The sequence below is a fragment of the Diadema setosum genome, chromosome 10 (assembly GCF_964275005.1).
Source record: "Diadema setosum chromosome 10, eeDiaSeto1, whole genome shotgun sequence".
Classification (NCBI taxonomy): Eukaryota; Metazoa; Echinodermata; class Echinoidea; order Diadematoida; family Diadematidae; genus Diadema; species Diadema setosum.
The window spans coordinates 30082638-30098223 of record NC_092694.1 but is presented as its reverse complement, the minus strand read 5'-3'; the positions used below and the strand labels follow the sequence as shown (position 1 = coordinate 30098223).

The 15586-nt window shown below is 36.7% G+C and overlaps 3 non-coding genes across 3 annotated transcripts; all 3 read right to left on the bottom strand.

The window, feature by feature from the left end:
* Positions 1–1685: 1685 nt before the first annotated feature.
* Trnay-gua (transfer RNA tyrosine (anticodon GUA)) lies at positions 1686–1774 on the bottom strand. Its single transcript is given in 2 exon segments — positions 1686–1721; positions 1738–1774. It is a non-coding gene; the product is annotated as a tRNA-Tyr (tRNA).
* A 3619-nt stretch (positions 1775–5393) lies between these two features.
* Trnay-gua (transfer RNA tyrosine (anticodon GUA)) lies at positions 5394–5482 on the bottom strand. Its single transcript is given in 2 exon segments — positions 5394–5429; positions 5446–5482. It is a non-coding gene; the product is annotated as a tRNA-Tyr (tRNA).
* A 2178-nt stretch (positions 5483–7660) lies between these two features.
* Trnay-gua (transfer RNA tyrosine (anticodon GUA)) lies at positions 7661–7749 on the bottom strand. The gene is given in 2 exon segments: positions 7661–7696; positions 7713–7749. It is a non-coding gene; the product is annotated as a tRNA-Tyr (tRNA).
* Positions 7750–15586: the final 7837 nt, after the last annotated feature.

The window sequence follows — 15586 nt, the reverse complement described above, 5'->3', positions numbered from 1 at the left end:
TTTCGTACAAAATTGTGGATGTAAAATGATTTCGAAATAAGGGTGATTGTATAGATCCAAAGTCTTCATATTCGGTGATATATTACAACTTTTATTTACGCCTAAATAGGACTTTTTTGTTTGTTTGTTTGTTTTTGGTTTTTTGTTTGATTGTTGTTGGGGTTTTTTTTTTTGGGGGGGGGGGGAAGGGTGTCAAAGAAGGAATAACAAATTATTAATTTCCCCTCATTGTTGTTTACACAATGGTGCGCTTTACAGTAATTTAGAATTGTCATGTAGGCTTATTGATACGAGTAATAAGGTCCCCTGCGAAAAAAAAGAAAGAAAACCAAACAACATCAAACGTTTCCATGTGTAGCCAGTCAGTCTTGCTGAACTTCACATTGATCTAAAATTACTGTAGACCAAAATGATAAATTTAATGATAAAATTGATAAACATTCAAAAGGACAAAATTTTCTCCCTCCTGTCACATCTTTCCATAGTAGGTCCAACCATGTCATGGCTCTATCAGAAGCGGATCTAGAGGGGGGGGGGGGGGGGTGTTGCAACCCCCCCCCCCCCCCAAAAAAAAAAAAAAAAAAAAAAAAATCCGGGGACCATTTTGTTTTTTATCTTATCTTTTTTTTTTTAACTTGTAATTTTATTTTTTCTATTTATGGCAATGACCTCTATACCAAAAATAGTGGTGCTTTAGATGCAAGAAAACGCCATTTTCACGCACAGATTTTCAAAAATTCTCCCTACTGTGGGAGGGGGGAAACCCCCCTCCCACACCCTCCCCCCTCGCTCGCTCCGCTCGCTCGGGCTCGGTCGCTAAGCTCCCTCGCATACCGCCCCAACCCCCCCCCCCTTTATAAAAAGCTAGATCCGCCCCTGTCTATGGTCCACTGTTAAACGGATTGTGTTGGGGGGTGGGTATACTCCACTACAATATTGCTGTGCACACTAAAACGCACACGTGTACATTATACTTGCAGTTCACATGAGAACTGAAGCAGATAACACAGGAAACAATCGAGTGGAAAAAATGAAATTGAGAAATCTTCCCCCACTTGGGCTGCCAAGTGAAAATGTGATGTGCGTAGAAAACACCATCACCATTGTGTCCAAACCCACGCAGTACACTGCAAATAAGTCGGGTGTTAAATATGAAACACCGAGCTGGTGTCAAATTCCCAGTGTACATGTAGGCCTACTCATTTGTGGTGTTAAATGTACAGGGTGCTGTTCCGAAGGTTCGCTTTTCCGAAGGTTCGTTATTCCAAAGGTTCGTTGATCCGAAACACGCAAATTCCCTATACCTAGAGGTTCGTTAATCCGAACATTTGTGGCGTTATTCCGAAGGTTCGTTATTCCAGAGATTCATTAATCCGTAAATGAAATTCGGAATAACGAACCTTCGGAATAACGAGCTGTATAACCCCATTGGCATTAACACCATCAATGTCAAGCACATGTAGTGTCATTGTTGAATTTCAGCTCTTTCATTGCTAAAGATGGATGCGTTTCTTCTCATAAGTGTACCTGTATACCTGCTAGTGAGACTAACTCAATATTTTGAGTAAAGAGTAAACGCTCCAAAAATTAAAATCCGTGCAACTTCGAAACCTTAAGACAAAAGATATGACAATAAGCACGTAAGAGGGAAAAAGAAAAAAAAGAAAAAATAAAATATTCACCACTCCGTCGAGCCGGATTCGAACCAGCGACCTAAGGATATCAGTGAGTTTGCCTCTACAGTCCTCCGCTCTACCAACTGAGCTATCGACGGGGAGTTGAACGACAGGTGTGTTCTTAGAGTTCATATTATATTCAATATTCGTCTGTATGTACAGTGCGTAATGTTATAGATGGACACCGCCTGGCTTAGACTTTACTATACAGGTATAGAGTATACTGTTCGCATTTTTTGTGTCGCAGAAAAAAAAAAATAGATGGAGCTCTGTGCAAGAAAATTTTGGTTCTAGTATTGGCCGGTCTGCGTGATGGTCAAGAATTTGAATAGCTGAATTTGAATCATTCCCCATGTAGAAACCTGTAGTGATGTGTGCGAGTATAAATTATAAAATCATGATTGTAAATAGAATCAAATCAAACAACGATCAGTCATGGGGGGGGGGGGGGGGAGAGTCGTGTATTCTTTTAAAAAGAGCATTTAATTTTCCTTCAAGCCATGACATTCCTATGAATGAAACTTTAAAGAAAAAATCCACTCCAACTTTTTATCAATTTCATGAAAAAGAGAAAATAATCCCTGCAGAACAATATAAAAAAAGATTAAAATCGGATAAAAAATAAGGAAGTTATTACACTATGAAACTATGAATTTTTTCGCAAGACACTTCTTGACCAGTAAAAATCGTGATAGATTACATAGTTGGACTGGACTTACTTAATGATTTAATCTACACGCTTTTAGCATACTACCTGGATGAATCAAAATCTATACATCGCTGATATATTTTGCAGGGAATATGCTTTTACCTGCATAGCTAAAAATTACAATTTTCCGAATTTCATATCTATAACAAACATGAAAAATTGTGAGGACATGACATCATCACCTCGCTTATTTGAATATTCAGAAAAACTGGTCAATTTCTTCTTTTTTTAATGTGAAATGTGAAGTGTCTTCCTTATTTCTTATTTGATTTTTGTCCTTTTTTTTTTGGAACGTTCTGTAAGATTTTTTTTTTCATTTTTTTTTTCACAAAGTTTATTTTGGGGGATGGATTTCCCCTTTAAGCCAACTTTAACTGCTGTTAACCCTATAAAGCCCAAGGGGGGGGGGGGGCACATTGTGCCCCCCTACCAAATTTTCATTCGCCACTCCTACACCCTTTACCCGATTTCAACCAAATTTGGTGACTTTTCCTAAAATCTTATTGCAAGCATTTTGATATATAATTTAGCTATGTCTGATATTGCTGGTTGCCATGGCAACCGTAAACTGACAACCATGTTCATCAGATTTTGCATGTTTTTCTGTTCAAATTTCAATCAACAACATAATAATGAATGAAATGAGGGTTTTCTTGGCTGTAATTTGTTGAAAGACCAAAATGTGAAGTAATTATGGTCAAATATTACTCTGAAATGGTCTTCTTATTATTTCCTTTATTTTTGTATGACGTAGGCATCAAACAATAGATATGATAGAAATAATCTAAAATACAGCATTTTCCAAAGACTACCCTTTTATTTTGTGACATTGTCACACGAGCTTTGCCTGTAATATCACTTGTTGATAATATTATCAATATGCAAACTCAGAATTCCAATATTATGGAAATATTAGATGTGATACCAATATTTGTACCTATCCCAAGCAATACATCATAGGTTTCATATGTTTCTTTATATTGTAATGAATAGCGCCCCCACATGTTGACCTTGAGAAATTTTAACCATAACAAATAATGAAGGTTGACTTGCTTTTCCTTTGTGCCAAATGTGAAAATGATTGATATAAAATAAAAACATATACACATGGGATAAAGAAATATAAAGAAAAAATATGATTTTAGCATATTTCCTATGTATTTCTGTGTATTTTGGCAAATAGCGCCCTCAATAGGTGACCTTGAGAAATTTTAAATGTTGGGTCATGTAGAGTATGAGTTGCTCTACCCATGTGCCAAATATGACGGTGATACATCATATGATAAAGAAGTTATATAGGGGGGGGGGCACAATGTGCCCCCCCCCCCCCCCCCCCTTGGACCTGGAAGGGGTCAAAATAGCTTGGGCTTTATAGGGTTAAAGAACGTTGCTGACGGGTTTCCTTTAAGTCCAGCCTGATGACGGAGATTATACCGTAATGTTGTGTAATCTTGAAGCTCTTAAAGAAACTGATATGCATAGATGTATGTTGAAATATATCGAGTTATATCACAAATAGCTGATAATCAGTTATGTGGGCAAAATGGTATTTTGAATACACGTGTTATATATGATTTGGGCATATTTGTAACTATATTTCTTTAGATCACCTGGATATGCAAAGATTAAAAAAAAAAAAAACTTCAAAAGAATAAATCTCCTTTAATTATGGCTGAGCTGGAAAGAGCAGGTACCCACTAAGTTTTGAAAAGAAAAAGAGATCAAAACTTCTATAACCCATACATGGAAGGAATTTCTTATTGTTGAACGAAGCTTCTTTATAATTATAATATAATTATGTAGATAGATGTCGTGTTGATAAAATAAATTTCCAACTTCATTATGCCCCTGGTGATTATACAAAACTCGCATTTTATATAGGGAAACGGTTGATACACGCGGAGAGAGAGGGGGGCGGGGGCAGAAACGTGAGCCGGATGTGTAAAAAAAAGATATAGGCTGGGGAGGGTTAGGGACGATTTTCTGTTCTCTCCTATATTTCACTTAAATCAATGCAGATACTATTAAAGGGATGGTTATAGTATTGGCTGAGGTGAGTATTCAGCTTTTAACTGTTTGCAAGATACTTAGAAACCAATTTACGAAATGTTACAGAGTATATAATTCTAATACAATTTCAATGTTTATTTGATAAAAATCGAACGGGAAATGGTCGAGATGACGAAAAACAAAATAAAACAAAGCGATCCTAATAAAAGATGGGTCCCATCTCTTATTAGGATCGCTTTGTTTTTGGATATCTCAGCCATTTCAACATCGATTTTCATCAAATCTCATAAGAGGTTCTTCATTATCTAAAAAAATATATATATATATCATAACAAATGTTGGAAACAAAAAGCCCCATCTCAACCGAAACCATACTATTCCTTTAATTTGATTATCGTTAATACTGTTGTGCGTTCCTATTCTCTTTGATTAGTAGTGTGTACATACAACAAGAAAGGCTGCGCACGTACAAAGTATAAATTGATTTTTTTAAAGCATGTTCCTCGCATTATTGTATTGTCATAAATCCTTAAACAAACCCTCCAACCAGTCAATTTAGAACTAAAACAAACCCATTGTGATAACTTCAGTGCATGGCTACCCGAGCAGTTTAGTCTGGATAAATAGATGAATAAAATAATAAATGAGGTGATGAAAATAATTATTGTAAACACACAGCTGTGAACATGCACATATTATTGTAATATTATACAGACAGACAGACAGAAGGAGGAAGAGAGTCGTAGGTAGATATTTTAGTATAAATATTATTGATGAATTAATATCATGTCAATAAAAAGTCATCCTATCATTCAATCAATCAATATCTTATGCCTTTATACAGGTATATACACTGTATGTAAAAAAAAATAAATAAAATAAAATAAAAAAGGTAATCAAGAACAGGAAATATAGATGACCCTTAAGAATCAGCGATGTTATTTAATAAATACGTACAACAAAAGAGATAAAGTTAAAAAAAAAAAAAAAAGGACCACTCCGTCGAGCCGGATTCGAACCAGCGACCTAAGGATGTCAGTGAGTGTGCCTCTACAGTCCTCCGCTCTACCAACTGAGCTATCGACGGGTAGCTGCCTGTGAGGGCGCTCGTTTTTGACTAGTATCGAAAGCACGATGCGCCGTCTGCGGCCGAGTGAGTCATTGTTTAGCGTGTGTAGAAATTATCATAAGGATGGCATGCATTCTAACAATCAAAGACTTCCCGTATGAAAATAGGTCAGGCAGGTACCACGTGCGAACGCTGATTGCGTAATCCAGTACACACTACACGCAGGAACGGTTGTCGTGCTTTGAAAGAACCACGCTGGTCAAAGTACATGTTTCACACGGCCATTTGGAAGGTATGGTATAAACCGCACAAGCATGTACATGTATAATTTACGGCAGCGTGTAGCGACCCCTAGCGACTGACCATAATATTTGCGAGTTAGTTACCGGTATGTATAATGTATCTTTTCTTGCTAACACTGTTTCACTGGATACTGTTAGACCACATAAACACGAATATCTCGATTGCATTGAAACGCTAAATTCACGTTTCTCTATCACGTTTTGTTACGTCGAAGAATTAACAACTATTGTTGTTTTCTCTCAATTAATTTTTAACGTAATATCTTCAGAAATTCAGGATCGCAACTGATAACAGTAAAAAGGTGCTTTCCGATGATAAGCGCTTGCGTGTACAGGCTATGTATTTGTAATAGCCAAGCATGCTTTTAGCATTCATCTGCGATTAACTACTATGAATCGAATGATATCAAGTTAATCTAAAAGACAAATATCATTCATACCAGCAGCACTCCACCTTCTCATAATAGATGATGATGCTGATGATGGCATCATAATTATACCTGTTATAGAAACATTCAAAAGCGCAAATGATAGATCCTACATAGGTGTGTGTGTGTGGGGGGGGGGGGCATAGAAAATATTGTTCTTATTATCTCTGCGGGGGGGGGGGGGGGGTCACTTCACCAATGTCGTGCACCCTAATAATGATATATGAACAACTGCACGTGTAATAACGAGTTCTCTCTGAGGACTGAAACATTGCTTAACACAGAAACTACTGCTGTTTTCAATCGAGTGGATAGTTTCCTCGAAGAAGAAAAAAAAAATTCTGGCAGTCAAGAGTAGCAACTCTTTCAATAATGCGCCACGAAACGATTTTTTTTTCAATGATCTTGGTAGGTAGCTCTTTTCAAATGTTTCACATTTTTCTTCATTTCTATTGCAAAGTGCATTGTTTTCCCGATATACGTGTCAGTATTCTGTACTCAGTTTGTATGTATTATTGCATTATATCTCATGATCTTTGTTGGGTTTTTTTTTTTCAAATATACATATTGCTCAAAAAAAAAAATGAACCGACAGATGCATCCATATAATATTTTGTTGATGATGGAAAGGAATTGAATTGAATAGAATGGAATTGAAAAATTGAAATAAAAGATTAGTAATTAATGGTGTACAGACGTAACTACATGAGTGCAAACATAGCGAGGTAAAAAGCAGGCATTCGATGGCTGAAGACAGGCGTGTCTCTATCCACTCTATTTCCACTCCACCTTAAGCACAATCATGTGGAATTGGCGCATTATAAGTACTTTGAATTATTATCATTATCGTTATTATCATTATTATTATAATCATTATTATTATTATTATTATCATTATTATTATCATTATCATTATTATTATTATTATTATCATCATTATTATTATTATTATTATTATTATTATTATTATTATTATTATTATTATTATTATTATCATTATTATTATCATCATTATTATTACTATAAGTCGTTCTTATAATACTAGTAGTTAGTAGTAGTAGTAGTAGTAGTAGTAGTAGTAGTAGTAGTAGTAGTACTAGTAGTAGTAGTAGTAGTAGTAGTAGTAGTAGTAGTAGTAGTAGTAGTAGTAGTAGTAAGAGCAGTAATAGTAGTAGTAGTAGGTCTGGTAGTAGTAATAGTAGTATCATTATCATTATCCATGATTATCTATTCACCATGTTCACATGCTCGTGAGAATGACTGATATGTTTGAGTATATTTTTTTTTTTTTTTTACTAAAGAAGTAATCAAAGCTTTTCAGAAAAATTGCCTCTTCAAATCCGTAGAATGTATATAGCCAGAAAAAAAAAAAAATCGAATGATTTTTCTAGTTCAAAGGAAAGATGAGCAATGAGACATGAGAGGAAAAATTTGACAAAGAGAGAGAGAAAAAAAGTCTTAACCACTCCGTCGAGCCGGATTCGAACCAGCGACCTAAGGATATCAGTGAGATTACCTCTACAGTCCTCCGCTCTACCAACTGAGCTATCGACGGGGAGTTGCTGACGGTTGTGTCGATAGCGGTCTCATTGTTTGCACTTCATGTCGTAATCTGAATGATACTTTGGGAAACAGGATAAGAAACTCCAGTTGCGTTTAAGTGAGTGATTACATTCCTGTATGGAATCTCCCTGGTTTGAACTTCAATATGCTGCACACATTTTAAGCCAGTTGGTAATTAGCTCATGCATACATTGGTACAAATGACCTTTCTTCTTTTTTTTTCTCAGTTGGTTAAGCACTAAAGTAGTCAAAATGCATAAGCCTGCCACACGTAACGATTTATGGAATTCGTGTTCAGACAAAGTAATGAACTTTCGTTTAGACCAGGTAACCAGAATAGGCCGTAGATGACATTCTAGCAGGCATCCATCTAATTGTTTTATATTGAATGCAATAACAACCTTTTTCTTTAATTTGATATTAATACCAGGCTTGCTGTCAGGTGGATGCGCTGGCAAGCACCATACGGATCATGTGAATAGTCATGGCATCACAGGTGCTTATCTCAGTGAATTAACAAACTAAAATGCCTGTTGGTACAAGTGACCGTTTTCTGCTCATGCGCAAAGTGAAATTACGAACTGGTCTATTACGATAAAGTACAGAAGTCATGATGTCACAGTCTTACGTTAAATAGCTTGGGTTTATGGAACCAGGTGCGCACATGAAAACTCGGGCGAGGTGGGGTTGTTTAGAACAGGGAGGTTCCCACCTCCCTGTTTAGAACCAGTTCCCACGGTGTTGAATGACAATGTCATCATACTTACACAGCAAGTAAAAGAAAGTTATGGTCCTGGTTCTGATCACATTGGTCAAAGTTCCCGTAACATTCTTTACGATTTCAGTATACTAAGATGTCGTTTACGACCTTCCGTGGAACCTACAAGTCTGACTCCGTCTGTTGGTTTTGTCTTCAGGTATATCAAAGTTTGTGTATAATTATAAATCAAAATTGACGTATACGTGTATATTATTTATACATGCCATAACGTGTCGTTGCCCGAATCAACTGTCAAGTTTCAGATCTAATCGTATAATGCATGTCTTCACATTATTTTTTATAATTTTCTTATTCCCTCTTCATTGATACAGTCATCTGTACGTCTAGCAAGAAATGTAAAGTTTTAAGAACCGTCTCTCTAATTCTGATTTTCAAACTCTACAATATTACAGCCTGCAGGGTGGAGGGCTAATAAAAAGGTCAATAGCCTGGTTCAATTATACGATAATCAGTATGTTATTTCTGTTTAAAATAATGAGTTGTATTTTGTTTCAGATAGCATGTATAGATGCGTAGTGTATCAGTTGTCTTACCCGATATCATTTGTCGTGAATTATTTACACACGAAATAGTTTACGATTAGAAAAAAAAAATGACGATTTATGATCTCTGTTATCTCTGAAGACACTCAGGCGCTAGTCGACTTTAAAGGAGACCTCCAGATGATTTTCAGATTTGTACATCTGAACACCGATATATTACTGATACTGAGTAAAGAGTTTTAGAATTTTATAGTAATTGGGATGAGGAATAAGAATGTTTTCAAAATGTATAGCGAATTGCAATGAACATGTAAGGATAATGACATGGCAATCTCACCATAAGAATGCATTAGTTGGGGCTCTAGGAAACAGAACAAAACAAGAAGGTATAATACTCTACACAGGTGAACTTGTCGATTAAGCGGTATTGTAATGAAATTACACTGCTACATTAATTTTCTGAAATACGTGAGGCTCCTATGTCATCAACACCGTTCAGTGTGATTTGTTTAAGATTTTTCAGAGTATTGGTTTCTCTGCTCAAAGACCACAATAAATTCTACAAATCTATACATGGATCTGTCGATTTATGTAGGCCCTACTACATGATTTGATTTCTTTTGATGAAAATCGTCTGGAATGCCCCTTAAAAACGGTCAACTCAACGCCCAGTTCAATTTATGTTTTGGAATTTTGCGAGCTTCGCAGACGCACATTTGAACGCGTCGCATGACACTTTATTGCATGTTTTGGTGATCAGGGAGACTCTAGCGAAGTGGGCCAACGTATTTATGATGCTTATGGGACTAGCGGAAACAACGTTGATTGGTTTATTAATGTGTTGTGTACATTTCGCCCTACCCCAGGGGCATAATCACATACCCTACGAGTTACCTGCCAAGCATTCTGTTGGTTGATTTTTTTTTCTGAATATTTGGATATCGGAAACATGTTTTTGTTGACATGGCCGCATTCTACTCCATCTGCTGTCATCACATTGGTACAAATCTCGAATGGTAGATGGTTGAATCATATTTGGATGGAAGAAGGATACCAGAAGAAGGTTATTTATATTTTCAATTTCAACAAATCCCTCTGTAGTGACAGCCGTCTCAATCGGATTGGTTTCATTGCTGGCTTTGCATTGAATATCTGTAAAGGGAAATATTGTACCTGCAATTTTCTACACGCTTGGGGATAAAGCGTCCATTGGGGCAGTATAACTTTAATTCTTTTCTTAAAAGAAGAAGTTTAGTTGCTGATTTTTCTATCATCAAGTTCCAAGTCCCATCATCAGTCCCGTTGCTCTTAAAACATAGTGCTTTATACTATAAAGTTTGTGCAATAGAAAATTGTTGCATTAGATCCGTCCTAACAGCTTGGTATATATGCGTTTTGCTTTGAATTTCCTGAGAGTCTTGAATAGCTGTCATAATTTCTTTTTAGTTTGATTTTCTTTTATAATAGTACTATGGGGCCCTCTGTCTTCAGAAGCTAATTTGCGATTTCCAGGTCTGTTTTAATGTCGAGATAAATATCTTACGTCAGGTATAACGCTTGTTCTAAAGCAGTTATTTGAATTTTAAATTTACAAGCATCCTGCTTAAAGGGACTGTACAGTACTGGCTGAGGTGGGGATTCATGTTTTGAACATTCCTAAATGAGATAATGAAAAGCCTCTTTTGAAATATGAAAGAGCATGTAATTTTAAGAAGGATTCAACGTTTATTTGATGAAAATTGGTTTTCAAATGGCTGAGATATCAAAAAAATGTGCTAATAATAAAAGGCGCCATACCACAACTTTATTATTAACAAATGTCACTGACTTTCGACTTTGTTTGCATTCTTCCTCAACATGTCATTCATATAGTAGCAACCTCCATGTCCAATAATAACGCCTTCTCATTTTTGTTAAAATATAGTTTTTCAACGTGTAATTTCTAGGGGGAAACAAAGGAGAATAGTTTCAATGGTGACCTTCGGCATTTCCATTGATTTTTACGTAACCACATCTAGTTGACATGTCTGTCATCTGAATTGTCTATACAGAACGTGCCGATGAGGGCGCTCGATAAATCAACGTGCTGCTGATGCTCACAAGAGTGATGAATGCACGGACGTCCCTTGGAATTTGTTTTGTTTTGTTTCGTGTTCTTTTCTTTTTGCCGATGATGTTCGGAGTTTTCGTCTAAAGTGCATGTGTAATTTTGCTTACATTTAAAATTGCCATGCTGGCAGATAAGGCTGGTTAGGATTCTGCAATATAGTCAGTGTAATGCAAGCTTCCATTTACGGAGTCAGTAAGTCTAGGGGAATTAGGTTTTACTTGATGATCGCTTTATTGCAAAAGAAAAAAAAAAACATGTTTCATTACTTCGTCTTTCACGGTACATTACGCAGCTAATCGCTGTATTCTCAGTACAGCCAGGGTAGCATTGATCGTCGTTGCGATAAACATATTCAATCTGTGCTGCCAATCAGTCCGAAGACATTCAACACCCATGCTTAGGTGCGCATTATCTATACACTCCCCATGCAATAGCAAAATGCCGATACAGGGGTGATCGGTGATATGTAAATCGATTTTGCTCTGTGCACTACTGCTTGGTAATCACCATTATCATGTGCGATGCAAAATGCTAAATCTTGTATAGAACAGAAACCCTAGGAAGCCTGATAATGGTTAGAGATCGACAGACAGAAACATGAAAGTACAACATTAGACACACACAAAATGTCCACACAGAGAAGTACTACACGTGCATGAAGATAATGTGCTCATTAACAATACTTTACAAAATATAAATCATTCCATAGAATTTGGATGCTTGAAAAGAGACCCCCCCCCAAAAAAAAAAAAGAAACAAAAACAAAAACAAAAACAAAAACACGACATACATTAAACCAACAATAATTTTGTGTGTACGCTCATTTTACTTCAAGTATACAGCGGCATAGTGAAACCTGTATTCATTACAATATTCTTTGTGCTGAAAACTGGACACAAGTAGTAGACGTCATTCCATTGAAATAAGAGAAGTCTTCGGAGTATACACCGGGAGTATATCGTCATCTTTCTTTCTATGTGAACCCATTTACATCACTTCGGTAAGGAAGGGCTGACACTTTGTTCAAGGGTTCGTAATACTAATAGCAAGTTTTCTGCTTTAAATCAAGAATCGCCCACTGTCAAACAAATCTAGTCCCTCTTAATTTGAAGGAAAGCATTTCCGGGTTCTGGGATGGTGGGGGCGCTGCGGCATAGTGGATAAGACTTCCCTCTCCCAATCAGAGGACCATGATTCCCGTCCAGTGCTTATAAAGTCCTTGGACAAGATGTTTTTACCCTTTTTCCCTCTGGATCCAGGTGTATAAATGGATACCTATAAAAAGCAACGCTGGGGTAATGATAATGGCAGGACCCTCTGGTATAGAGCAGTGGCAACACTGAAAAGACTACCCTGGATAAATAACACATTATTATTATCATAATTATTATTATTACTATATGGGATGGATCAAGATTGCAACAGATATGGCTCCCTATTGTAATCATCTTTATAGGACTTACATCAACTGCAGCCAAGTGGTTCTTTCCAAACGTGTTTACTGTTATTTGTTATCTTTATGATTTCTAATGATTTCCGTCAGTTAAAGCTACGATACAATGCTGTGCTGAGCCGGAATGATTACTTAAAACATTCGCATGAGTGAAACTGGCAGTTTTGTATAGCTGACTGCTGATCCGGTGAATTATCATCCGAGAACAAAATAGTGATTTCGTTGGACATCGTGATAGCGATGCAGTGGAATGGTGAACATGACGCCGTGTTCAGAATAATCTTTAAATTGTTATGAAATTCAAGTCTATGGAATACCGGACCTTGTTTCCATCTTGAAAAATCATACAATTCAGTCAATTGTTGATTGTGTTCTGTAAATAGATTGCTCAAGTCAGGCATGCAGATTAGTCAACTTCCACTTTTTTTTTCTTTCTTTTTTTTCTTTCTTTTTTTTTTTTTTGATCTGGCCTTGCTGTTGATGATGGAGAAGAATAGAACATGTATCTTTATCCAAGGCCACATTGTCTAACTTGGACATGGAAGCTATTATTTGCGAAGTTATTAAATGACAAAAATAAATCCGCCTCGGACCGCAAAAATAGATCGAAGTGGAAACGGCGTATTTAAGGTGATGAAAACTCTACCAGCGATGCGTGAGAGTGTATTCTGGGGGAAAAAATTCTCTGCCCCCAAGAGAGACAGTTGCTATGGCAACGGGAAAAGAGGCGGATATCGGTGAGTCATGCTGAAAGGTAATTCCCTGCCCCAGAACACATCGTGAGAACTTTGTGAGATTATTGTTGAGGCATTTCATGTCACGTCGAGCGAAGTTGAACTTTGTCATCTTTTGCAGTCAATATGCCACTTCTCTACACCTGTGAAAATAGTCTACATTGGGAAAACTGAAGACAAAAAAAAAAACACCTTACACATATCTTCAGTTATGAATGAATCATCGTTCTATTTTCTCACTTTCCGCATCATGCAGCGTAAAGCATAAAAAAGAGAATGTCATGTTCATACGGGAATACCGACGTGCACGAGCGTTTCTCCTTCGCAGTGCATGTTTACTCGAGTATGGTTGTTCCTACGTACATCATTCTGTCATTGTATGTGCGTGTTTGTTTTATGTGTGTGTGTTCTTGTGTGTTTTGTGTCATGTACATGTTTGATGTTTTAGCAAGTTGTTTTGCGCTATTATAGGGTCATGGCATTTGACGCAATATTTCATCTGTGCTGTACTACCTTAACCGAGCTACGTAGGATCGTCGACATTTTTGCACTTGAAAGAATGGCGTACACGCTGTACGTCTATGTGTGCAACGCGAATTAAAAAAAAACAAACAAACAAACACGCAAAAAACAAAACAAAACACGCATTAAATTCAATTCAATTCAATTCAATTCAATTCAATTCAATGCATTTTTTTTTCATTCTTCTTTTTCCAACAAAACATAACACAAGATAAATCAGAAATTTACGGAAAGCACCCACTATTCGACGCTTGTCTGTTTCGGGTAGTACATTGTACATGTGGGTGCACGCATGAATCCTCATGACACCACAATTGCAAACATCTGGACAACTCTAATCAACAAAATATTGAATAGATCATCAGCCTCTTGTCCAACTTGTTGTTGTTGTTGTTGTTGTTGTTGTTGTTGTTGTTGTTGTTGTTGTTGTTGATGATGCTGTTGTTGTTGTTGTCGTCGTCGTCGTTGTTGTTTTAGTTGTTTAGTTTATAGATGATACCAAACCCTCTATCCACCATCAATGGATAAATCAAAAAGAGGAAACAGTGTATAGGTAATGGTCTAAACACGCTTCAGTCACATTATTCACTCCTGTGGAGAATCTGGCACCGGTCCCACGTTCATTCGATGCGTCCCTACACCCTTAATATTTACGCTCGCAGTCAAAATATGCCATCCTATAAACTCTTTGAAGTTAAAGCAAAAATTCGCTCATGTAGACGGTTTATAGGACTGCGTCGTGGTAATTTACTCCGTTATCAGTGTTAACATAATTACTGTATAATGTTTCCACACTGCAATGCATTGTGGGTATAAAGGACATAGTCGACAAGTATCCTTATTCAGTCTTCAGGTAACTATGACAACGCCAAGTCGTCATGGACATTTTGTCATGACCTTTTCTCTGCTCTTCCTATTCGCGTCCCTTATTCTCGTTTTTTTTTTTTTTTTTTTTTTTGTCTTTCGTTGTCAAGAGCGCCCTCATGGGTGAAAGGTTGCTATCTCTTCATGTTGCTGCTTAGTAACAAGACTAGCCTCTTCCGGAATTGTTCAAAAGTGCAATGTTGTCTGTTCTTTTCTTTAAGGCAAAAATTGAGAAATAGTGGGAGAAGTGGAGAAAATGACGCGGGGCTTTAGTAGCCAAATCATTATTGATACAATGCACTTATCATTACTGCATATCATGGCATACATACGGTATTTTTAAATGTTTTTTAAATTGAAGCATGTGCAAGCGACCTCATTTAAATTCGTCATATCATTCCTCTTGTATTTTTTTTTTGCCTTCATAGATTTGTTTGATCAGAAATCCGTCTTCATAATAAAGACCTTTGAATTTTCAACAACAAAAAAAAAAGATATTTAACCCCCCCCCCCCTCATTTTTATTGAAACCGGATTGTAGTGCAACGTTTGCTTTATACGAAACATTTTATAGTGTTACTTGGATTAAAATGGCTAAAATCTGACATTTCATTTTTTGTTTGGTTCTGTCTTGTCTTTATTCGATGGACAAATCGACGTGGTTGGCAAACTTTATTGTTTCAGTTTTACATTAAATTGTCTCTTCAAAGCCCTCTTGTCATCTAACACTAATTTCCTTTCCTTCTCTAATTTCTCCATATTGTCTGATTTCGTCCGTCCGTCATTTTTCTGTCTTTGTTCTGTTTGATGTTTGTTTGTGTGTCTCATCCACATATATATGTTTTCTATCCAGCTGAGTGATTTAATTCTGCTTTGATTTGAAC